This window comes from Thunnus albacares, chromosome 6 (assembly GCF_914725855.1).
Source record: "Thunnus albacares chromosome 6, fThuAlb1.1, whole genome shotgun sequence".
In the NCBI taxonomy this organism is placed as follows: domain Eukaryota; kingdom Metazoa; phylum Chordata; class Actinopteri; order Scombriformes; family Scombridae; genus Thunnus; species Thunnus albacares.
Genome location: NC_058111.1, coordinates 27,096,456 through 27,118,181, shown reverse-complemented (window position 1 = coordinate 27,118,181; position 21,726 = coordinate 27,096,456). Strand labels below are relative to the sequence as shown.

The 21,726-nt window shown below is 37.4% G+C and overlaps 1 long non-coding RNA gene across 1 annotated transcript; it reads right to left on the bottom strand.

The window, feature by feature from the left end:
• Positions 1–671: 671 nt before the first annotated feature.
• On the bottom strand, positions 672–17,467 carry LOC122983691. Its single transcript, XR_006403753.1, has 3 exons — positions 17,126–17,467; positions 14,747–14,751; positions 672–682 (listed from the first exon to the last, which is right to left on the bottom strand). It is a non-coding gene; the product is annotated as an uncharacterized LOC122983691 (long non-coding RNA).
• Positions 17,468–21,726: the final 4,259 nt, after the last annotated feature.

Here is a 21,726-nt window from a genome sequence, read left to right as displayed (position 1 = left end):
ACAGTTTGTCCTCACCTTTTCAGATGATAGCAAACTGCAAGCATTTTGTTTGAAGTGTGAAAGGTCAGCTCATCCATCACCACTGGGTGCACAAATTTCAGTCTCACCCTACTTTGTTGTGTTGGTGAAGCTGAGCATGTGCAACACTTATATTCTGTCATATTCATAAGGTCAGTGCTCTATTATAATCTGCCTGGGGACATTTTTATTATTATTATTATTATTATTTTTTGCTTTGAAAACTTTAATTTATTCTAAATGTTTTTTCTAGGTCTGTGATTACCTGACCTGCCTAATTTTGCTTCCCACCAGTTTACTCTGGCAGGGCAGGTTGCTACACTCAGCTGTGCAGCTGGAAAACCAAAACAACAAGCTATAAGAGGCTAAAAGCTGACGTTAATGTAGGTTTAAACAAATTCATAAATATATATATATGTGTGTGTGTGTGTGTGCGTGTGTGTGTATAACAAGCTTGAAAACTAAAATGGATTCAAAGGGAATTTTCACACAACTTAAACATGATCTTTATTGAAAGTCTACAATCCTCTTTAATATACGGATCAATGGCAGCGTATATAAGGTCTGGGAGAGCAGGCAGGGCTCTAGCCGGGGGCTTTGATATGCAGACAAGCCAGCAGGAGGAGGAAGATGAGAAACCAAGATCAAACGCCAAGCAGTGGTACTCTCCTCATACTAACTGATAATGAAACTGCTGTAGGAAGAAACTTCTTCAGGAATAGAGACCTCTTCAGTGTGAAGATATCATCAATGCATGTATAGTCACTTCAATCTTTGCTTATCACTGTCCTCACCTTTATTTTCAAAAATATCTGCTGAGTTTGAGATCAAAGCCAACAATACACTGAATATGATAAAAGTAGGAGAAAAAGAGGATGAGGAAATTAAATATTTTATGCATTTTGCTGTTATTTGATGTTCCCACATCAAATACAGATACATAAATATTTAAGCTCATTTGCAAACAAATATTTGAAAAGTCCAATACTGACACATCAAATTGCTGAATGTGTTACTGTCATTAGGTTTAAAGTGCACCAACAGAATTACAGTAGGTTCAGCTCCCCAAGGCTAAATTGGTCAACTGCTGGCTCAAACTATTCTAAGAGTTCAGTTACTCCACTGAGTGTTGTGTAGTCTGTCACTGCAGGACTGCAGTAAAAGCTGTTAACCTGGATGCCTCTCATCATGATTCATTGTTTTTTTGTTTTTTTTTTCATTTTCATTACCCATAAAGACAATAGCTACATGACAGTTGCTTAGCTGAATGGCTCTTTTGCTGTGTAACAGGATATAAAAGAGAGCAGGAAGAATGAACTGAATCTATCAGCTGCGCTTGAAGAGTCTTCCTCCTCTTCTTTATTTTTCAGACTGAGTCCTCCCTTCTCTACATTGTTAAATATAATTTTTAAAACTAATGGAATAGTATTACGTCTTACATCAATTTCGGCCACACAAAATAAAAATATTGTTTCCCAAATAACAGACAGCTTTGACTTTTCACAACAAGTTGGAGAGGCTTTCAGAAAAAGGAAAACTCACACAACTGAGCCAGATAAAACATAGTCATCTACAGATTATCATGAATTTCTGCTGTAAAGCCCTGCAATCCCCTGCCTGAAAATATACTCTTAACATATATGTTTTCCCAACTGTTCGCTTTATTTAAGAGACAATCAGTGTTATTATTGAGCTGTCTGGAAGAGACTGTAAAAGAGGAAGAGAGTGACAGTTATCCTCTAATAGTGATAAAATAATACTGTTGAATGCTCATCATATCACACCTCACAAAACGTTTTCTCTCTACAAAGTGATTGTTAACAACCCAGTGATTTAAGATATCAATACGCACTATCTGCACAAACAGCCCTCTCATAAACCACAGTGATTATATGTTTCACTGCTTGAATATTTAATCTATTATACTCCACAAAGAAATGAATCATGAGTCACTTTATCAACAAACCGAGGCTATGGAGCTCACATCTCACAATGTGGGCTTCATTTTTAATGGTGATCTGCACTGAATAGATCTGTGTTGATTTACTGAGAGTTTCTATTTGGATTCAGAGATATTCAGGGTCACTGTCCATCTAGATTATTTCATCATGTCATCTCTCAGACAGAAGATGGAAAATGATGTTTTGGTTCACTGGCACTGAAGAAAATAAAATCTAGTTACTGTAACACACTGACTACATGTAATTAGTTTGATGATATCAACAATACAAACTTGAACCAAAACATTTTCTTTGTAGGGAAGGAAAACTGTGATTCATAAGGCATTCACAGTATGTAAAACTAACCGACTGATAATTAGAACAAGAATTACAACATGTCCAGCTATATCTGCTTTGCTATAAACAACTCAGTCTTTACTAAGGTGGTCTGTCAAAGTAACCCACCCTTCTGCACCATCCAGCCTAATCCACTACAATGCTTTCTCCAGCTGACAAATGGAAACTATTCCAGCTGAGAGGTGAAAGTGAAGAGGGAGCTGTTAAATCAGGTGAACTGTGACGGAGACCTGAAGTGACCCTTCTTCTCCACCACAACAGTTCCATCTATATGATGATGTCTATGATGATGTCTCAATGATGATGTCAAACATAGATTTGCTATTAGACACACGAAGGAACAAATTTACTTTTGCATCTTGGAAATTAATGAGGATGTATATCAAGTAAGACAACGTGTGCTCGTTTAGGGACTTTTCGAATGGCTTCCACCGGTGTTATAACACACCGATGTGGCTGTTAACTAATTTGTGATGATATCTCCATACAAAGCAGCAATCACATGAGCTGCAGCCAAACCACAGGCTCCTTCAAATACACTAACTGATCATCTCTCTGAATTTCTTCTTCTGGTAGACATGAAACCACAAGCAATTATCCCTCTGTGTTGGAGGCCAGTTCGGACAGAGTGGACAACTCATACTTCTGGTTGCATGCTGCTCAAGCGAAAACATTGTAACTTCATAATATCATAACATGCTGAGCACCATACTGCTCTAACAATATGATACAACACTGTGTCCTAGGTAAACAGCATCATTGTCATTGAGCTAATTAGTCTCTGACTCTTAATTTCCTCTCATTTGTCTCTTCTTTTTCTACATTTCGCTCTTATTGTTTCCAGCAGCATTCATCTGTTGCATGTCCTATCTCTCCATCCTCTTGTTTCCTGCCTACCTTTGCTTCAACAAAGGCATAAAAATCCTGAAATAATAATAATAATAAACTAGGTGCACTGTATGTGTATGTGTGTGTGTGTGTAAGGTTTCTCATATGAGCAGACCTTTCTAGGAAAGGGACAGTGGTGGTATTGTTGCTGTCTTCCTACACTGCCCTTTGAGATGTGACTCAAACTGCACCTGTATTCTTCTCTCTCTAAAGGCTCATTTCATTGGTTCTTATCAGTCTCACCCCCTGCAGCAGGTACTACACCACATCTCTCAGATTTGATGCTGCTTGTCTAAAGAAACTTAAAAAAAGAAATGTAATGTGGCTGAGTTGAGATTGATATCTGTCTGTGAGGTAGGATGAGTTGACATTTAGCAAGAAGGTGTTTAAAAGAGGTAACATCCATGAATCTGGGCATACAATAATCCTTTAAATGGTAGCAGTGTGTGCAAAGACTGACATATGGATGAGACAAGATCTCACCTTATCATTGATATTAATACCAGAGAGTTTCAGTGGGTGCTTTCCGGGTACAAAAGTGGTATAAAATGTGGGGCAGCAGTTTACATTCTTATTAAATGACAGGAATATTATTCTTCACAGGATATATGTGACTTAAAAGGCCTTTATAACCAATACATTTGAAGGAGCAGCAGAGGTCAGTTCAGCATCACAATAATCTTCTGTTCACTTTTGAATCACAAAAATAAAAAACATAAGGCCTTTTCAGGTGAGGAGGAGCTGATTCTAAATATGAAACAGCAGCAATTCACAGCGATGATATTACTGCTGGTAAGATCTACACATACAGACACACTGAAAAGCAATATCCCACACGCTGTTATAAACACACTCAGCTATAAGACCACCTCCCAGACCAAAATGAGAATCACAGTTGATGCTCAGAGGACTGGGAGGTGGAAAGGAAGTAGGCCAGGTGAGATCAGAGGCTGAAGATTGGAAGACATGTTGAAGTCACTTCTATTAACCTGGAGTTCAATGTAGCTTCCTACAAACTAGCAGATTAAATCACAGCAGCTGCAAAATAGTTTATAGACATTTCCAGTGCAATTTCATTACTAGGGAACAGCTAAGTCCAGTTCAACTTACTGTCAGATATACTGTACACTATATTGAAAATAAAATCTCAGCATATGTATATTTACTTTAGTCTTTTCTGTGAAATGTTGGCATGAGTCCACAAATGAAGATTTTTGTTAAGGGATTTCTCAGCTGAACAGAGCTGACAAACTTTCCATTCAAACAGTTTTTCCTCTGCAGCTCTTGTTAAGTCATGTAAGTCTTGAAAAATGTTGAGGGAAGAGTGAGCATCTCTCAGTTCAATGTGAAGTCAAGAGTTGTACAGCTGGAGCTCATCAGTTGTCTCCCGAGACTTAGATAACCCTGCAGGGAGCGAGGATGATGCCCCGCTGAAGAGGCACAGCTTCACTCTCCTGTAGTCTTATGGGATTATCAGTTCAGCTGCTCTGAATAGGAATCATATTATCTGAGTTTAGAATAGATACTCTACAGAAACAGTGTTTGAAAGAAGCAAGCAACAAGTTGAGAATGAGAATGCTCAGATGGAGGAAAATGATCTTAAAGGAGTACAAAACCAGGGATGAGGACTTTAACAGTAAACAAATCTTCTAGCAATGCATTTGTTTTTTATGAGTTCCTGTTCTGCCTGTATTTCAGTGAATTTGTGTCTTTTGTGTGCATTTTTTTTAAATTAACCATCTTGCAGTATATGCACAATTGGTTTAGTTCTGTGAGTATATGTGCTAAGACCTCCTGCCTGAGTTATATGGTTATAAAGTTCATCTGCAAAATTAAACAGGCGAAACAGTGAGACAGGGTGGGATTTTGGTGGCTGGAGGCATCACTGAGTCTGCTTGGGGAACATGGGTGGGCAAGAAGCAGGATGAATTTAGGAAGGGAAGGGCGGTTGAATGATGGTGCCTGCTGGTTGGTCTTGATGACACTGGACACTATACCAGATGTCATTTATGGCACCACGCTACCTCCACAAAGGGACCTAATTGAGGAAAAAGCATGAGGTGGAGTTCTCCTGCTTTGGATGAGGGCTGCTGCTTTCTATCTACCAGTCAGGGAAGGGCTGCAGCACCTCATCTAATGTGATGACTTTTAGTTTCCAGGAACCATGGGGAGTGCTGAATGAAATGAGCTGTGAAATGAGCTGCAGTATGCCGATGATGCCACATTTTTTCAGACTAATATATAATAATAATAATAAGTATTATTATCATTATTTTCTGTTGTTGTTGTTGAGTTTTTCAATCCAAGACACAAGACACTCCACAGGATGTTTCCTAAGTATTATGTTAACATATAACTAATTTGCATTGGATAAATATTTTTGGAGAAAATGCGATGCTGCTCAGTGATTCAACTCTTTCCAAGGGCTGATTAAAGTGTGACACTGTTTGAAACAGTCAGACATTTCATTTTAACATAATGTTAATGTCAAATATCCAAAGCCCTGTTTTCATTATAAGCCTGACAAGGCCGTGGCAAGATTTGAGTTTTAGTGACCCTGCTGTTTAATGAAGTCTGTTCTATTATGCAGGCAGAGCATATTTGTTCAAATTAGCATGACCCTGCTTTGAACTCTTGGAGACATCAGTTTCTGTTGGTACTGCAGTCTAATGAATATTTTAAAAAGGCCTGGCATCACAAAACTGTCTGGGTGGAAATAAAATATATTTTAAACACTGTTTTGAAAAATATTATATAGAATTTGACATTAATGATTTATGGTGCCGTCATTTTCAACATCACACAATAATCCTGATGTTACGCACTTAAACAGCATGATCATATAGTAATGTGTTCATGCTGGCAGCAGATTATACAAATCTTTTCATTTATACTGTAAAAGATATTAGTCGATGATTGATTAGTGTCCATCCAAATCATACAGTAAGCACTTCCTCTGAGTCTGATCTGAGATATGAGCCAAGACTCAGAGCTGAGAATGGAGATGGAGCACGTATCAGACACAGCAAGACAGAGAGAGTCTCTTCTCCTCGGGTAGAGTGGGAGAAGCTGTACTCTCATACTAACATTGCCAATGCAATCCACTTTCTTCCAATTCTTGGAAGAAAGTGTGAATGTGTGGTTTGTGTGTTCAGACATGCACAGACGGAGATGAATAGTGAAGTCTGGAGAAAACAAGAGGGGCTCTGCTTGTCTCTGTCTCCCCCTGTGTGGTGAAAACATAGCAGGGCTGGGAACAAATAACATAGGTAGAGAGAAAGTTCATTTCTGAAAGTTCAGTTACTGTTTAGCCCTCAGAAATGAATCCTACAGTGAACCAGATCACAGCTACAGACAAGCCTCAGTGACCGAGGCCGAGACCTGATCCCTGCATAATGCAAACTTAAACCCTAGATTTTTATTGGCACAGTAATGAACTCTGCACATCATAGACAGTCCACATAAAACTTAAAAAGCAGGAACTTATAGTACAGACGTTTATCTTCTAAATAACTAAGAGTGAATGCTACTTAACAGTCTGTCAGAGGATTTATATGATCTTGCTAGAGGGTGAATGGTTTAGTTTTACTGAACTGAGCCAGAACCCACAAAGAGATAACACACTCAATAAAAAGTCACTCTATAGTCACCTTAAACTTCATTAGTCATCAGACTGGACAGACAGCAAATGCTTTATCACACCAGTAAACAATGTTCTGTCACCTGCTTTCAAACAAATATATCCCCAGCTTTTTTTTTTTTTTTTTTAAACCTGCAATGCGGCTTTCACATGATAACAGCTCCTGTGAACACATGCATTATAGGAGGGATGGATATAGTGTGTTGCCACTCATTGTACACTTATATAAAGTTCAACAAAGACAAATAGATTGAAGAAAATGCATCTATGACTGGAATTGATACTGACCAGAGTAAAGATGAACATGTTTGTTATCCAGTAGATAAACTTCACTGATCTGACTCTACAGCCACCATCCCTTCCACCTCCACCTTTCTCCAACTGCTTTCTAAACTGGGAAGCCACCAGCCTCCCGTCAGACAATACTCTCTGCCTCGACAACACGTGGTGGTCATTACAGAAATTTCATGAATGGTATCAAAGCCAAATGTGCTTAACAACTAAATAGACATGTTAGTACTTTATGGTGAAATTATTGTTAAAAGTGCTGTTCAAATGATCAGTTCACTCATAGTCTCAGGGTTACTATTTTTTGCAGCCTTGCATGCCATATTTAACTGACTGGAAATCCATTAGAGTTGAAATTATTAATTAACCAATCAGTTGTTCAAGATCTATAGCAATTTTAGTATTTGATGAAATGTTTGGGTCATTTGTAAAGTAAAAATCATCCTAAAGTGATTATATAGGCTACATACAGTATATACTGTCTATATCAGCCCATCCTCACAAGAAAAATGACAGTACAGATCTAAAATTCAGGCCAGCAAAAACAACCTATAGTTAAGTTTATGTTATCTAGCAGTCGTTGTAATTATGACCAGGGGAAGTGATGCAGTTCAGATAATGTCAGTATGAGGTGACTTGATAAGTTGATTTTGCTTCATTAGGCAAAATGGCAAAAAAGTGGACTTTGCAGCAGGAGACCACTGTTCGCTCCCCATTTCCAACCCCAAGTGTCATGTTTTCCACCATGAGTTAGGACATTTTTAAAAAAAAATGTAACATCAAGGGGTTTACTGTTGCCATGATGATAAAGGTTACATAACTTCAAGGAAGTATAAACTACATTTCAAGTCAGAATTCTGACTTTAAACTCAGAACTCAAATCATTTTTTCACATGTCGCCCTAATCCTCTTCCGTAATTTTAACCCAAATCATGATCTTTCCCTAACCCTAACCAATTGGTTTTAGTGCCTAAACCTAACCAGACCTTAACCGGTGTTATCACATCATAAAACATGATTATTTTACAGCGATTTGTAATGGATTTTGAAGCGGCATTTTACGATGTTATGGGTTGTTCTGGAGTGCAGGTACAATCCTGATTTGAAGAACTCATGTGTTGCTCTTCTTTGAGAGAGACTAATCAATTATTCAGTTAATTTAAAAATAATAATAACTGATGAATTTTTGTACCAGCCCTAAAGCCCTGTGTAATCACAATTCATGCAGAATGTATTTCAGTTGGAAATGAAAGGCTACCAAAACAATTTTGTCTGCTTCTAATACTGATCTCGGATGATAAACGATAAATGATAAAGTTTAGAGTTCATGCACAGATGAATACCAAGTAGATAAATGAGTGTGAAACATAAAAATGAAGAATCAGGAATCAGGAATGATTAATGTGATTTATCTAACCTGGTTCACACAGTGATCACCGCTGGTCAGGCATTTCTGCCCTGTGCTCATAACTGAGACCCTCCAAGCAATCAGAGATTAATGAGCACATTAGTAGTTCTCATTTTGACACTCGACCCAATTAAAGCCCTCAGACATTTGGTGTGTGAATAATAAAAAAGCCCTGCAAAAATTTCCAATTTTTAGACAACAGAATTTGCTGAGAAAAAAGATCACAAAAAACGTTAGTTCCAAAAATGAAGAAATGTTTACTTGCAGCTACTTGTCACAGGTTGTGTTTTAGGTCTATGAGCTGTGAGTTTGATGGAAGAGTAACGTTTAAGTTTATATCAGTTATTCACATGTATAATTTGAGAGTTTGTTATACATGGAAAATGTTTATTTCCGAGTTTTTTTCCAAGTAAAATTTTGTAAAATTTTGGTGTAGTGGCTACACTTTTCTTTACATTTGGGTTGCATATTGTGCCTTTAATCAACTGTGTGTCTATACAGTGTGATTGTCTGTGTGTGTGAGTGAGAGAATAATACTGTATGTCTAAATCCCAGCAGCCTGAAGCCTTTTCCCACAATGCTATGACACAGTCTGTCAGCAGGCCAATTATGAGATAATTAATGTTAGATTAAAGTGGGAGTGTTCAGTGATCTTATTAAAGTTGCCAGGTGAGGAAATTAAAGCTGCTTCACAGATGGAATCATTGGCTTATTGAATTTGGGAAAAAAGATTGTGAGTGACGAAAGAAAAACACTTGGGAACAACTTCTAAATAATGGCAGTAAAAAACTTTAAAAAGACAAACATAATCATAGTGTATCATATCTTTAGATAACTGTCAGTATAAGAAATACAAAATAATGTTCCTCAATTAGATTAAAGGTTATTATAGTGAAAAGTTGATCTGAAATAAGTTAAACACATTCTTGAGAGTTTGTTATACATTTTCCATGTAAAACAAACTCTCAAATTACCTATCACCTATAATAATAGAATAATGTTCTATCTCTCTATGTTTTGTGATCTTTTCCCCCCAGTTAATTCTATTGTCTAAAAATTGAAAGTTTTTCAGGGTATGCTTTCTTATTCACACACCAAATGTTTGAGCATTTTATTGGGTCCAGTGTCAAAATGAGAACTGCTAATGCACTCATTAATCTGTGCTCATTAATCTGCTCTCAAGCATAGCCAAATACCTCAACACCTCAGCAACAGTGAATTAGTTTGGTTCATTCTGCTCTAAAATCTTATCATCATGAAATTATCTAATATCTATTCTATGCATACCAGATTGGAGAGGATCCACAAACACAAGCATTGAAAAAAGAAAAGAGCAGAATCCTTGAGGCAACAATGGCACAGCCAGCAGATATGTCAGTACATACTGGAGGAATTTTAGCGTCTCATTTTTGGAAGAAAAAAAAAAAACAGTTGTTTGTTGAAATTGCTTATCAATAAACTCTCTGGGAAATCCAGGCTAAGAAAAGGCCTTCTATGGGATTTGTGTATGCTGAACCCTCTGTGGTAACAGACTTCTGCTTTCTGTTATCAACATTAAACACTGCACAAATGGCTCGAAGGGACACTTCGAGATGAAGTCTTATTACAGACTCGAATCTGCTTGAAATACTGGTTTGACAGTTGTCACAGTTTCATAATTAGAAAGTTCTGTAAGCACACTGACAGTGACTGTAAACCCTTTACAGCTCTTGGGTTGTATGTCAATATGCAAAAAATAGATTTCTCTCAGACTAAACTGCTCATTCAGTGCTTATTACACATTCTGATTTCATACAATTTGTAGATTTATGAGTCAATATCTTCAGTAGGAGAGGAAAATAGGGCTTAAACTCTGTTATAAAGCTGTGGTCATTACTATCCAGCAGGAGAATCAACACTGTTAGGCTTTGCTTTGTATAGTTTTGAGCTGTCGGTATCAAATTAAAGTGGCTCAGTGCTGATGAAGGCGCTTGTCTGAGTCTACTGACACACACAGTCTCATTTTAACCATTTGCTCACTCCAGAACAAAACAATGCAGAGAAATAATTATGTTGACATTCTGAAACAAAAAATGTAGGCACATGATGCATTGCAGTGTATAATATTTATGGCTTTCCGTAATTATGTACTAGTATCACTTTACTTTTTAGTACAGAAAAGAGGCAGCAATGCTTTGTCTTTGTGGGGTGAGATAGAAAAAAACAAAATAAACAAACAAAAACAAAACAACAACAACAACAAAACTCAAAACAATCATTTGAGGGCACTAAAATTGACTTGGCAGCAAGGTGAATGTGGCCCGTAATGCATTTCATTCAAATAATAGATTTTGTGAAATAACATACATATTTCATTACACAGGATGTAAGTTGTGTCCAGAATGCAGCATTACAGTTTGGCATTCAAGCAGACCTCTGAGTGAGAAAACATTATTATTGTATATTTCTGACCTCTAACTCATACTCAGTATCAGCCAAATGAATCCCCATGAGGATGTGCATGTGTGTGTGTGTGTGAGAGAGAGATAGATAGTTATTGTGTCCCTCCACTGAGCTCTACTTCACTGATCCACTACTCATAGACATTGAACAGCAGAAATATGGTTTCACTCAGCTGATATTGGAAAGTTGCTCTGTTCATTATGTGACAAAGTGAATCCATTACTGTGAAACATCACTGGAGTCAGCAGTGATACATTATGTTAGCAAAAAGCTGCTTTGACCGCCATTGACATTGCTCTAACATTACAATGATGATTTTCACAACACATGCGATAAGCCGTGAAGAACGTGTCAGCACTAACAACATTATTGGTGTCATGCTTTGGCTCAGAGAAAATAAAACATTATCTCTATTGCTGGGCACTTGGCTCTTTGTATTTGAGGAACTAAAATAACTTAAAATGCTCATGCATGAGAGTGAGACTGGGAAAGTCAGTGCCAGTTAAGGACACATTAATTATGTAATCAGTCTTATTTTTTTCTTTCTAATTAATGCCATCTCTGTTGGAGATTTCAGCTATTTAACATGCAGATAGACACTTATTCAGACTGAAGGGGAGAAAAATCCCAGTTATAATTCTTAAAAGAAAAAAAAACAAGAGGGGTGTACATATGTACATATTGAGGGATCTTAGCTTATACACCCACTGCAGAAACTTCATGCTACACCTGACTATGCAATAAGAGAAGCCTGTCAGAAGGCAGAGTGTGTACAGATAGAATAGAGAAAGAAAATTACCAAATTACCTTATGTTGATTAAACTTGAGAGAAATGAGGTAATAAGATTTGGAAAGCAAACACACTCTAGGCCCAGTTCAGCCCTTATCATTTACAGTTTATCTCATTAGCTTTTTCTCATAAGGACAATCATTTATTTTAAAGGGACATTATCACTAAATAGATTTTCTGGCAAATGTAATTGTAAATTAAGCAACATAATATTTCTAACACTAAGTGAAAAAACAATGTTCCCTGTAAGTAAGCAATTGAAATTGTTCCATTAAGGGCTGCATAGCCTATAGGAAGACTTGTTTTATTATAAAGAGAAAAACACTGGGGTCTCTAAATGCTAATTGATTACTGACAGTTCACTAACAGTCTGAAGGCATGCTCAGCCAATTAGAGCCTAATGACAACATATAAATATATAAAATAAGCATATATTACTGATGTTTACAAACCCAGTGAGATCCCTCTGTTCTCTCTGATAGGTCCTTGGTGAAGAGCAGCCAGTCAGGTGCAGAGATTCAGTTGTCACAGGAGCAGTGAAAACGCAGTGACTGATGTTTGTTTTTATTGTACAAGTCATTAAGTGGAAAATGTTTCTGTATTCAGATTTCCCTCAGCTAACTGAGACTGTCAAGGCCGACTGAGTTTACTGACTGCTTGGTCAACCACAGTGTATACATGCTGTTGTTAATTAGACGTCAACGTGATGTCTCAAGTTATATTTTTTTCATGATAGTTTGGTATTTAAACTACATGCCATCTAATGGGAAACCTGACAAGATATATTTTTTTAAAAGAACAAGAAGCCGCTAACTGCAAAGTCTACTGAGTCTCAGTTGGCTGATGCTAAAGATAACAGATAAGTCCACACAGTGTGATGTAAAAAATATACTGTGCTGTATGCAGTCTTAGGGATTTATTAAAATCTACTCCTTTTATTGTATTTATTTGTTGAAGTTGATGAAGATCTTTTTTTTATCTTATTTAAAATATGACTAAATAATGGAGATGAAGTTATGAGTTAAAATTTGAGCTCCCTCATAGAAAGGTCACCATCTTTATTCTTACTGGTCATCTAAAATCTAGTTTTGTTTGCAGCTTCTCTCTCATTCCTTCAGCAGATATATCACTGGGTTGTCATTTGTACATTATACATGACATTACAGATTCCTGAAGGCTGCACAATATTGGGCACCCTTCAGGTGGACAAAGAGCTGAAACATTCAGAATGAATATTATACCTCAACATTGAGCTCAGACTCCTGCATTTCAAAAACCTGTTGTGGCACCAACGACATAGATAAATAAATAATTATTAACACATTTATATGCAAAAATACATTATGTAGAAGAAATGCAAATTAAAAGAAAAAAAGCTGTCTAATACACTGTGTAGGAAGGATATTTCTGATAAACTCTGATCTCTGACTAATTAATAAATATGAAACAGAGGTAGAACATGATTAATCTGGTGTTCCTCCCTGAGGCAGTGTGGCTGCACAGGCTTGTTCATTCCTCTGCTGCATTTGGTCTCTGGAGGAAGAAGGAATGAATGACAAAGAGCTCACCAAGGTATTACTGAACAAGAAATACAATCAACTAGCTGTACTTCTCTGTCCATCCTGTCCTGCTTCCTGTTCACAGAGTTTATGTCTCTGGGTCCTGGATGACTCCACTCCAACAGGTCCCACAGGTCCCACAAACACTGTCCTATGTTTTTAAAAGGTTTTGAAAGTTGTGTAATGATCTTAAATCGCTGACTTTGTATAATGCTGTTACCAAAAAAAAAATGCTTTATGATTTTATGTTGCTGTCTTTTCACCCTGTAATCCTTTTGAGCTGCTGTGGGACTTTGATGTAAACATGAATGTGCTCTGCTTGTAGCTTCACAGTCTGGTAGAAAGCAAATCAACCACAGCATAAATCAGATGTTATTTGGCCCCCGAGTTGTGTTTTGTTCAAAGGATATGATGAAGATCAGAGGAAAACACAACACAAGTTTTGCTGGCTTGTGCATTTCTTGGTGAGCAGGCAGTGTCTCTGGTAAACTTATTCTATAGACGGCAAGTTAAAACTGGTCAACATATATGGACCCTGGAGCTTAAGATATAATGTGAGAAGAATTTCAGGTTGAACATTTTCTTTTATTGTGAAATAATAGTCATATTGAAAGTTTTTATTATGAAGTAAGAGTTATGTTGGGTTTATATTTGAATATATTTCTGAAAGTTTAATCTAATCACATTAGTGTGTCTTTAACTTTATTTTACTACTGGAAGTGTAGATGGTTTGAGAAGGTTGAATCAATGAAGGTTAGATGTCTAAACAGGCGTTAATATGAATGTTAGAGTGTTTGGTATGTTAATAAGAAGGGTTGACTTATTCTTACATGAAATTAATGTATAATGCTGAACTGATTTTTTCTGAATGGTTTGACAATATATGGTACAAATTAATGTGAAGTATTCAGACATAGTGACTCTGAAATGTGAATTTGCATTTAAAACTTAATACTCCAGTGTGAGAAAAATTATTTGTCATCTCAAGTCAAAGTCAGCCACACTTTAACAGTTCCCCAGAACAAAGATATTGAATATTCATCAACAATTTGGTGCAAAAACATTTAAAACACACCCAAAACTCTGTCTATCTTATTCAAAATTATAAAAACAACCTCAGAGGAACCTCCCTCTGAGCTGGTCTCTAGAAACTCATGAGCCAAGACAAGATAATTCTTTTATTAAGATCTCTCTTTTCTTTGTTTTCAACCAAGTATAGGCATATTTTAATCTTTTACAGAAACAAGTTCAGTTTGTTTTTATTTGATTTGTAACATTAAGTCTTGTGCTTCAACATATAGTGTCTCATTTTTGAAGTTTATATCGTTACTGAATAAAGCTTTGAGGGTAGTCAGGAAAGTTTGTTCGGCACTCAACTAAGATTACAAGAATCCAGCCGAAGCCTGAATCCTCAACTCAAACTGAAACGTGGCTCTGAAGAGGATAGCGACGCTTAAACTGAATCTCGGCCTGCTTACTGAGAGTGTACGGATAACTGGGAGTTAAGACGACAGAGACTCTTTCACGGCAGCCTGAAACATGGCTTGACTCCTCTTTACTGGTGGTTCAACACCACTGTATCACGATAGACTCATCTGTAACATCTGTATAACTACAAACTAACTCCAGCTTAACCCAAAACAACACCAGACCTGCTGAGACGACATCTCTGCAGCAATGAAACTCATCAACAGTAAGGCATAACATGACTTTGTGATCAACGGTTGATGTCAAATATTGTTAAAATTAAAAGATTATTTCTTTAGAGAAGTTTAGAATTAGCTTTCCCTTACCCCTAAGGAGGTGGTGCCCAGACAAACTAGGCGGCCGTAACTGCATCAGAATTGCAGCCAGAGATACCGACCAGTTGATCTGAATGAAAGTTTGTCTACAGGGCACAAAAACCGTCAGGATGGCCACAGACTACAGGAGGCTTAGTTCACCTCCACTGACAGAGCTCATGTAGTCTCATTCAAATTCAAACAACAGATAAAAAGATGAGGTCATGTTGTGATGTAATACACCACACTGAGTCAAACTGAGCGGTGACAAAATTGTCCACACACACACACACGCACACGCGCACACACACACACACACACACACACACACACACACACACACACAGTGGGAGGTTGAGGTCAGGCCTTCAGATGAAAGTGTGTGTGGAGCTGACTCATGTAGTTGTTTAACTGACTGCAAGGTGTGCTGAAGAGAGGACACACACACACACAGACATGCACACACACACAAAAGCAGGTTAATCCTGAGCTGTGTGCCAGCTGGCATTTTCTATTCTAGAGGGAAATGGGCTGTGACAGACATTACTGCAGCACACACACTCTGAATAAGAAAGTAGCCTCTGCTTCTGGAAACACACTCATGGTTACATTACTCTTAATACATGACAAGAGAAAGACAGAGAGTAGGAAAGAAAAGCTGATTACAGTCAAGTCTTACTATGAAATTCCTGTTATCCTCATTTGTTTACGTTTTGGCGACTTATTTAACTAAATGCCAAGTTAAATAAAATGAAACACCTTTTTTGTAGGAACTGCCTTAAACTTGAGCTAGTGCATCTCTAATCAGTGTATCCATGATGTAGGCAGTAAAGACAAGTGATCTATGAAGTGATGGGAAGACACAATATCCTGTTTTCTCAACACCATATACACTTAAAGATCTGTTAGCAGGGCAGATTAGTCCTACAACAACAGGACAACAACTGGAGGGTATTGTTCAATTGTTTGAATGAATGAATAATTATCGGAGCAAACAGAACACATACAGTATGTGTTTGTTTTTGTATTTGTTATTTAACGAATAACTAATCTTAACCAATCTCATCCAATGATCTTTATGAGACAACAAGGAGCAGTGGAGGACAACTGGAGTTGGCTCACTTATCTGTAATTCCTTCATTTACTGATAATTTATAGCAAGCTCTTGTTGTTGGGCCTTCAAGCACGGCAGTCAACCTAATAGCTTTGGTAAACTTCCAGCTGAGGAGATGAATTTTATTCAAATTTAAACTGTGCTGTGCAGCCACAGGTAAGGCCATCTGTGTTGGCAATACATGAATATTTGGAGAGAAGTTGAACATTTTTTCAGCCAAATGACCAAAAAACATACAGTTAAGACTGCGTCACTGAAAAAATAATGGGCGTGTCATTTAGGGTTAGGGAAAGGTCATGGTTTGGGTTAAAACAGTAAAATGAGGTAAAAATGTCCCGATGTGACACCAAAAATCTCCAGCTAAGATGTAAACGTAAATGTAAAGATGTCTGGTTGGTGATCTCGAACAGTGCTCTCCTGCTGCTTTTGTAGGCAACTTTTTGCCAACCAATTATCCAGCCATTCACCCAACGTCCTCCTAAGCCAAAAATCACCTTATAAAATAAAAGAAAGTCACATTATATTGACATTACTTTCCTGGGAAGCATCGGCGTATCACCTGCATGCAAAAATTGGACTCTGGCCTATGCACTACATGAAATTTGAAAGTGTAAAGTTGTGTTATTTGTATACAGCTTGAAGAGATCGGGCTGAATGAACACAAATCTCAGTCCTGGTGTCACTTTTCCATGTAAACATGAGGCTAATTCCTTTAGTAATTGGTAATTTGCCTTGGCTCGAAACAAACATGGGTTTGTGTTGATAGCAGGAAAATCCTCATGTGGACCCTCCAAAAGAGAAAGGTGAAAAAAAATCCCACTAATCTCTCTACTAAAATCCCACAAGAGTCATCATGAAGACATAAAAAAACATCTGTGTGGTGAATGGTGGGTTGGAAACACAGAGTCAGTAAATGATACAACCAGTCTGGTCGTAATGGTGTTACTGTGGCTATAACAATAAAACAAGCTACAGCTGTTACAGTGAAAACTCTTCCTGGATCCTTTACTCTGACAAGACGACCTTGTCAGCTCTGTAACCACCTCAAAGTGCTTCGGTGCACAACGGCCTGGACAATATACTGTAGGGCCCGTATCTCAGAATTACTTTTTGAAATCAGACTGAAAGTGAAACTAAGATTAAACACTCTTCTATCTCACTGTGGGACTTGAGAGTTATTCATGAAGCCTCACTCTCAGCAAGGAGTAAAACATTGATAGGAAAGTAACAGCCTGTGGGGCCGAATCCGGCCCCCCAGCAACAATATTGACTCTTCTACAGATGACGTGAAGAGAGACATACAAGCAGAAGACACAGTGCCTCGTTCTGTGTCTCGATATGAACACTGCTAAAAAAAAAACTGTCCAATGGTTGAATCTAATTGGTGACCCCTGATGGTGAAGTTCTTATAAACCATTATTTCACATGTTTTTACTGTACAGTAGGAACAATTAATATACAAAATAGCACAATATCTTTTTTTGTAATGTTTCAAGCAAGTACGATCTTTTTTGTGTAAGAATTAGGGTCTCGTCTATATACTCGAACAAACTACTCTTTTCAAGTGCATTTGTTCCATCCAGTCTGCTAAAAATATTCACAGTTTCTCAGTAAATATAACACATCCTGCTGCTGTTCCACTCAGACCTGGAGGCTTTTGGAGCAGACACATAATTACATCCATCAAAAGGCCAAATGTACTTTCTGATTGTCTCATTCTTCAGAATGGCCGAGAGCTCCAAAACATCTAAACAAGAAATGTGTCTCCTACTTTACTCTAATGCAGCAGTCAAATAATGCAATTAGTGTTTCACAACTGTGCAATTCATTACAATTAAATTCAGTTAGGTACACTTTTATTTGTTTCAAGGAAAGGAGTCTGCCAGAAATTATTCTTCCCTGAACGTTTTCTCTCTCTCTCTCTCTCTCTGTGTGGAGGAACTCATGAGTCAAATATCAGGAAGTTGAAAAACTATTTGAGAGTCTGAAACAGAGAGCACATTCTTCACTGAAAGCCATTCGACAAAAAAAAAAAAAAAAAGGATGGACATTTGATACTATGGTCAGCTCTCTAAAACTGCACATAATGTTGTCATATTGTAGAGTTGCTGCTTCTATTTGTTTGTGCTTTACTGTCTTGCCAGTAAGAACCTTAATAATCAACCTTAATATTTACCTCCAAAAATAGAATGCTTTACACCTTTTCTGTTCGTCCTCTCACAATGAGGCTGAAGCATCGACAGCTACGAGATTTCAGACTTAATGAGGCAACATTTTACCATCACTGAATGTCTTTAGAGCTGCGGTGAGGAGAGATAAGACAAGGACACTCTTCTCGGGATGAAAAACATTTTGACTAAATATCATTTAACAGTAAAAATATACAGAGTATAACCTCTGAGATACAGAGATACACATTCCCTTCCTCTTCTTGGGTGTGTGGATAGTGGACTTTTATTTATTACATTATCCATCACTCCTTTTATTTTCCAGACTCATCTATTGATAATCTTTCTATTACTGTCTATATGTAATGTTACCATATGTACATACATGGTTTAAATTATTAATGTATTGTCAGCTTAAATGGCTGGTTTTCATATAGGTTTTATGAATCTAAAAATGTCCCAATAGACCACAATCAGACCAAGACCTTTTTTTTTTCTGCTAACAGGTTATTTGATCAAGAAAAATACAACATACAGTAATGTCTAGCAATGGACTGTGGTGTGAGATCAAATATCTTTGAATTACTTGGCATGAGATTTTTTTTTTTCAGACAATTGTATGCAGGAGTGCCATGGATTTCTCTTTTCTTCTCTTCTCTCTTCTTAGCACAACTGGGTTCTTAGGTTAGAAAAGCATGTGAAGAATCTTCCTTTCTTATCTTAATAAAACATCTCATTGAAGTTCCATTACGGTATCTACAGACTAACTTAGTCTTTAATTTAACAAAATAGAAAAGCATGATGGATGACTTCATCTTTATTTATTATATTAGAACTTTATAAACAGATACCACAAAGCCTCCAGATTGTTTATTCAAAGTGTTGATGGAAAGGATTTCTCATTTATTTCCTCCACTTAGCCAGTTTTCATAAAGCTTCTCTGCCAAACAGCATACAAGCTTGTTAATAAGAGTTAATAGCAAAACCTTTCAGTGGGCTACAGTAAACAACACTGTGCAAGTTTTAGTTTGTTTTATGAACACACACACACAGTCTGTCTGGATCTCAGTCAGTGGAAAAAAGGCGAGGCAACTGATGAATCCCAGGAGAAGTGAGGCTCAGAGAGAAAAGCCTTCTTATTGTTCTCTCATTTTCTTGGATGGTTTTCCCAGCAATGACACACATCACATACAGCACTGTTCACTGACTGAGGGTGGCTCACCTAACAAGATGACTCTGTGGTGATGTGAAAGACTTCTGGGAGATGATCCGTGTTTAAAAGCTTTCCAGACTCTGAACAGCACTGAAATCAGTCATGAGAGTTAAACACCAGCTTAAAAGGAACCTCAGTAAAAGTGGAAAGGGAGCCTTGTTGGGAGCCAATTTCTGTTTGTAATTTCATTTAATTGATGTACCCGTGTGTTACCATGTCATGGACTGTTGCCCTCACTAGCTGGAATGAGTGTGTGCAGGAAACACATTTTGCAACAAGTTTCTGAGTGAGTATGCTTACTATCTGTAACTTGTAATCATATGAGCATTTACGTTTACAGAGCACTTTATTAGGAACACCTGTGCATTTTAATGTAATCCAATACAACAGCTCTGCCATAAATGCTCCTTTATGGAGCTTATACATTTGTATTCATTTTCATTTGTTGACATTGTCAGAAAGATGATAGTTCTACTTAATGTTTATTACTGAGGTCGTAGTGGGTGGCGGTTGTGTGTTGCATTATACTCAAAAGTGTTAATAATATTTTGTCCACTCCATTAATATGCTTGAGTGATGATGACTCACACAACATGCCAATTGAGTGGGTGGGCTACACAGTGATCAGGTGGCTGGCTTTGATGTCTGATGTCATGGCCAAACACATTCAGAAGTGTAAAAAATGATCAGAATACAGTCGAGCAACTGTTTTCAGTAAGTATGAGACTCTGACAGTGGAAACAACTACAGACCACAATCTGTGGTTTCACATGGTGCTATTCAATACAACATTCCAACTGAATCCAGATATACTCACAAATAGTGATATTTAGAGGGAGGGTGAAATCGCTCGTGGGGAATATTGTACTGAGAAACCCATTTCATCACTACATTATAGCTTCCTCATGAGACATTGAACCTTTGTAATAACCAACACTGGAGGTCTCATCATCTCGGTGCACCCTAAGGGGTTGTGGCTTACATGAAAGTATCTTTTTAGACAATACCTAATCAGTTTCTCTCACTAAGAGACTGCAGCACCACCAGAGAGCTCACCAGCAAATTGTGGAAAAGAGCCTCTAATTTTTAGCGTTAATTAAGTCCTGAAAAACAAAAAAAAAGAACAGATGACAGATGGTTGTGGTGCTTAATTAGTAGTAGGACTAATAATTGCAGCTCTTTGTTCATTGACCTGCCAGGAATAATTTCAGGATTAGGAGAGGGATTATGATTTGAGTGAGGGTTTAAATAACATTGTGTGTCTTTTCACTGTATTTGACTGTTTGAAACTAATACTCTTTTCTGAGGTCAGGGTCAGGCAACTGAAACAAGATACAAGTTTTCATAAGCAGGAAACTATAAGATAAGAAAAAAATAAAGCTTTAAGGTTGATAAACAGCAGGCTCTAGACATCATTACTTACAGCATTTTCCTGATATCATGGTGGACACTCAGTTGGGTTTATTGTATCTGTAGGTGTGGCTGTTGACAAATCTTGAATTGTAGACCTTCTTACTCTTCTTACTGTGCTCTGCAAATATATTTTACATTTTATTTGGAGACCTCTTTTTTGTTGAGTCATTTTGTTTTTCCAGGTCTGTAGCTCCGGACTTTGCTCTGTGTTGTGAGCTTAGTGTAAAGTTCTTTTGATTCTGGATTCTAGTTGATTTTTTTTGGTTCTTTGACTCTGTAACTGATCTCTCCTTAGTTATTGCAAACTTTCCATACTTACAGCAATACACGCTTCTGTTATCTATTGATTTGACTTAATTGATTGATTGCAATGGGAGAGATTTGGTTGATTGTTTTGCTGAAAGGAGATCAAATGAAGAAAAGATTAACAGGATCATCTGGGCTAAAGGGCCAGCTAGAAGGTCAGCTGTTGGTCTGGGTTAGTCAGAGATGACTAACCCAATGAGAGAACACTTCCTCTCTATGTGATGCTGCTACAGGCCTGTAGCATGTGATGCTGCTACAGGTTCTGAATAAACACATGTTGCTCTTTCCAAAGTCCCACCTTATCCAGTGTTTCCATTGTTTCAGCCTGGTGTTTTCTTTATAATATACTGTATTACCATCAGTGTCTGCTGCAGCCTGTTAATACAAAGTCTCATGTGTGA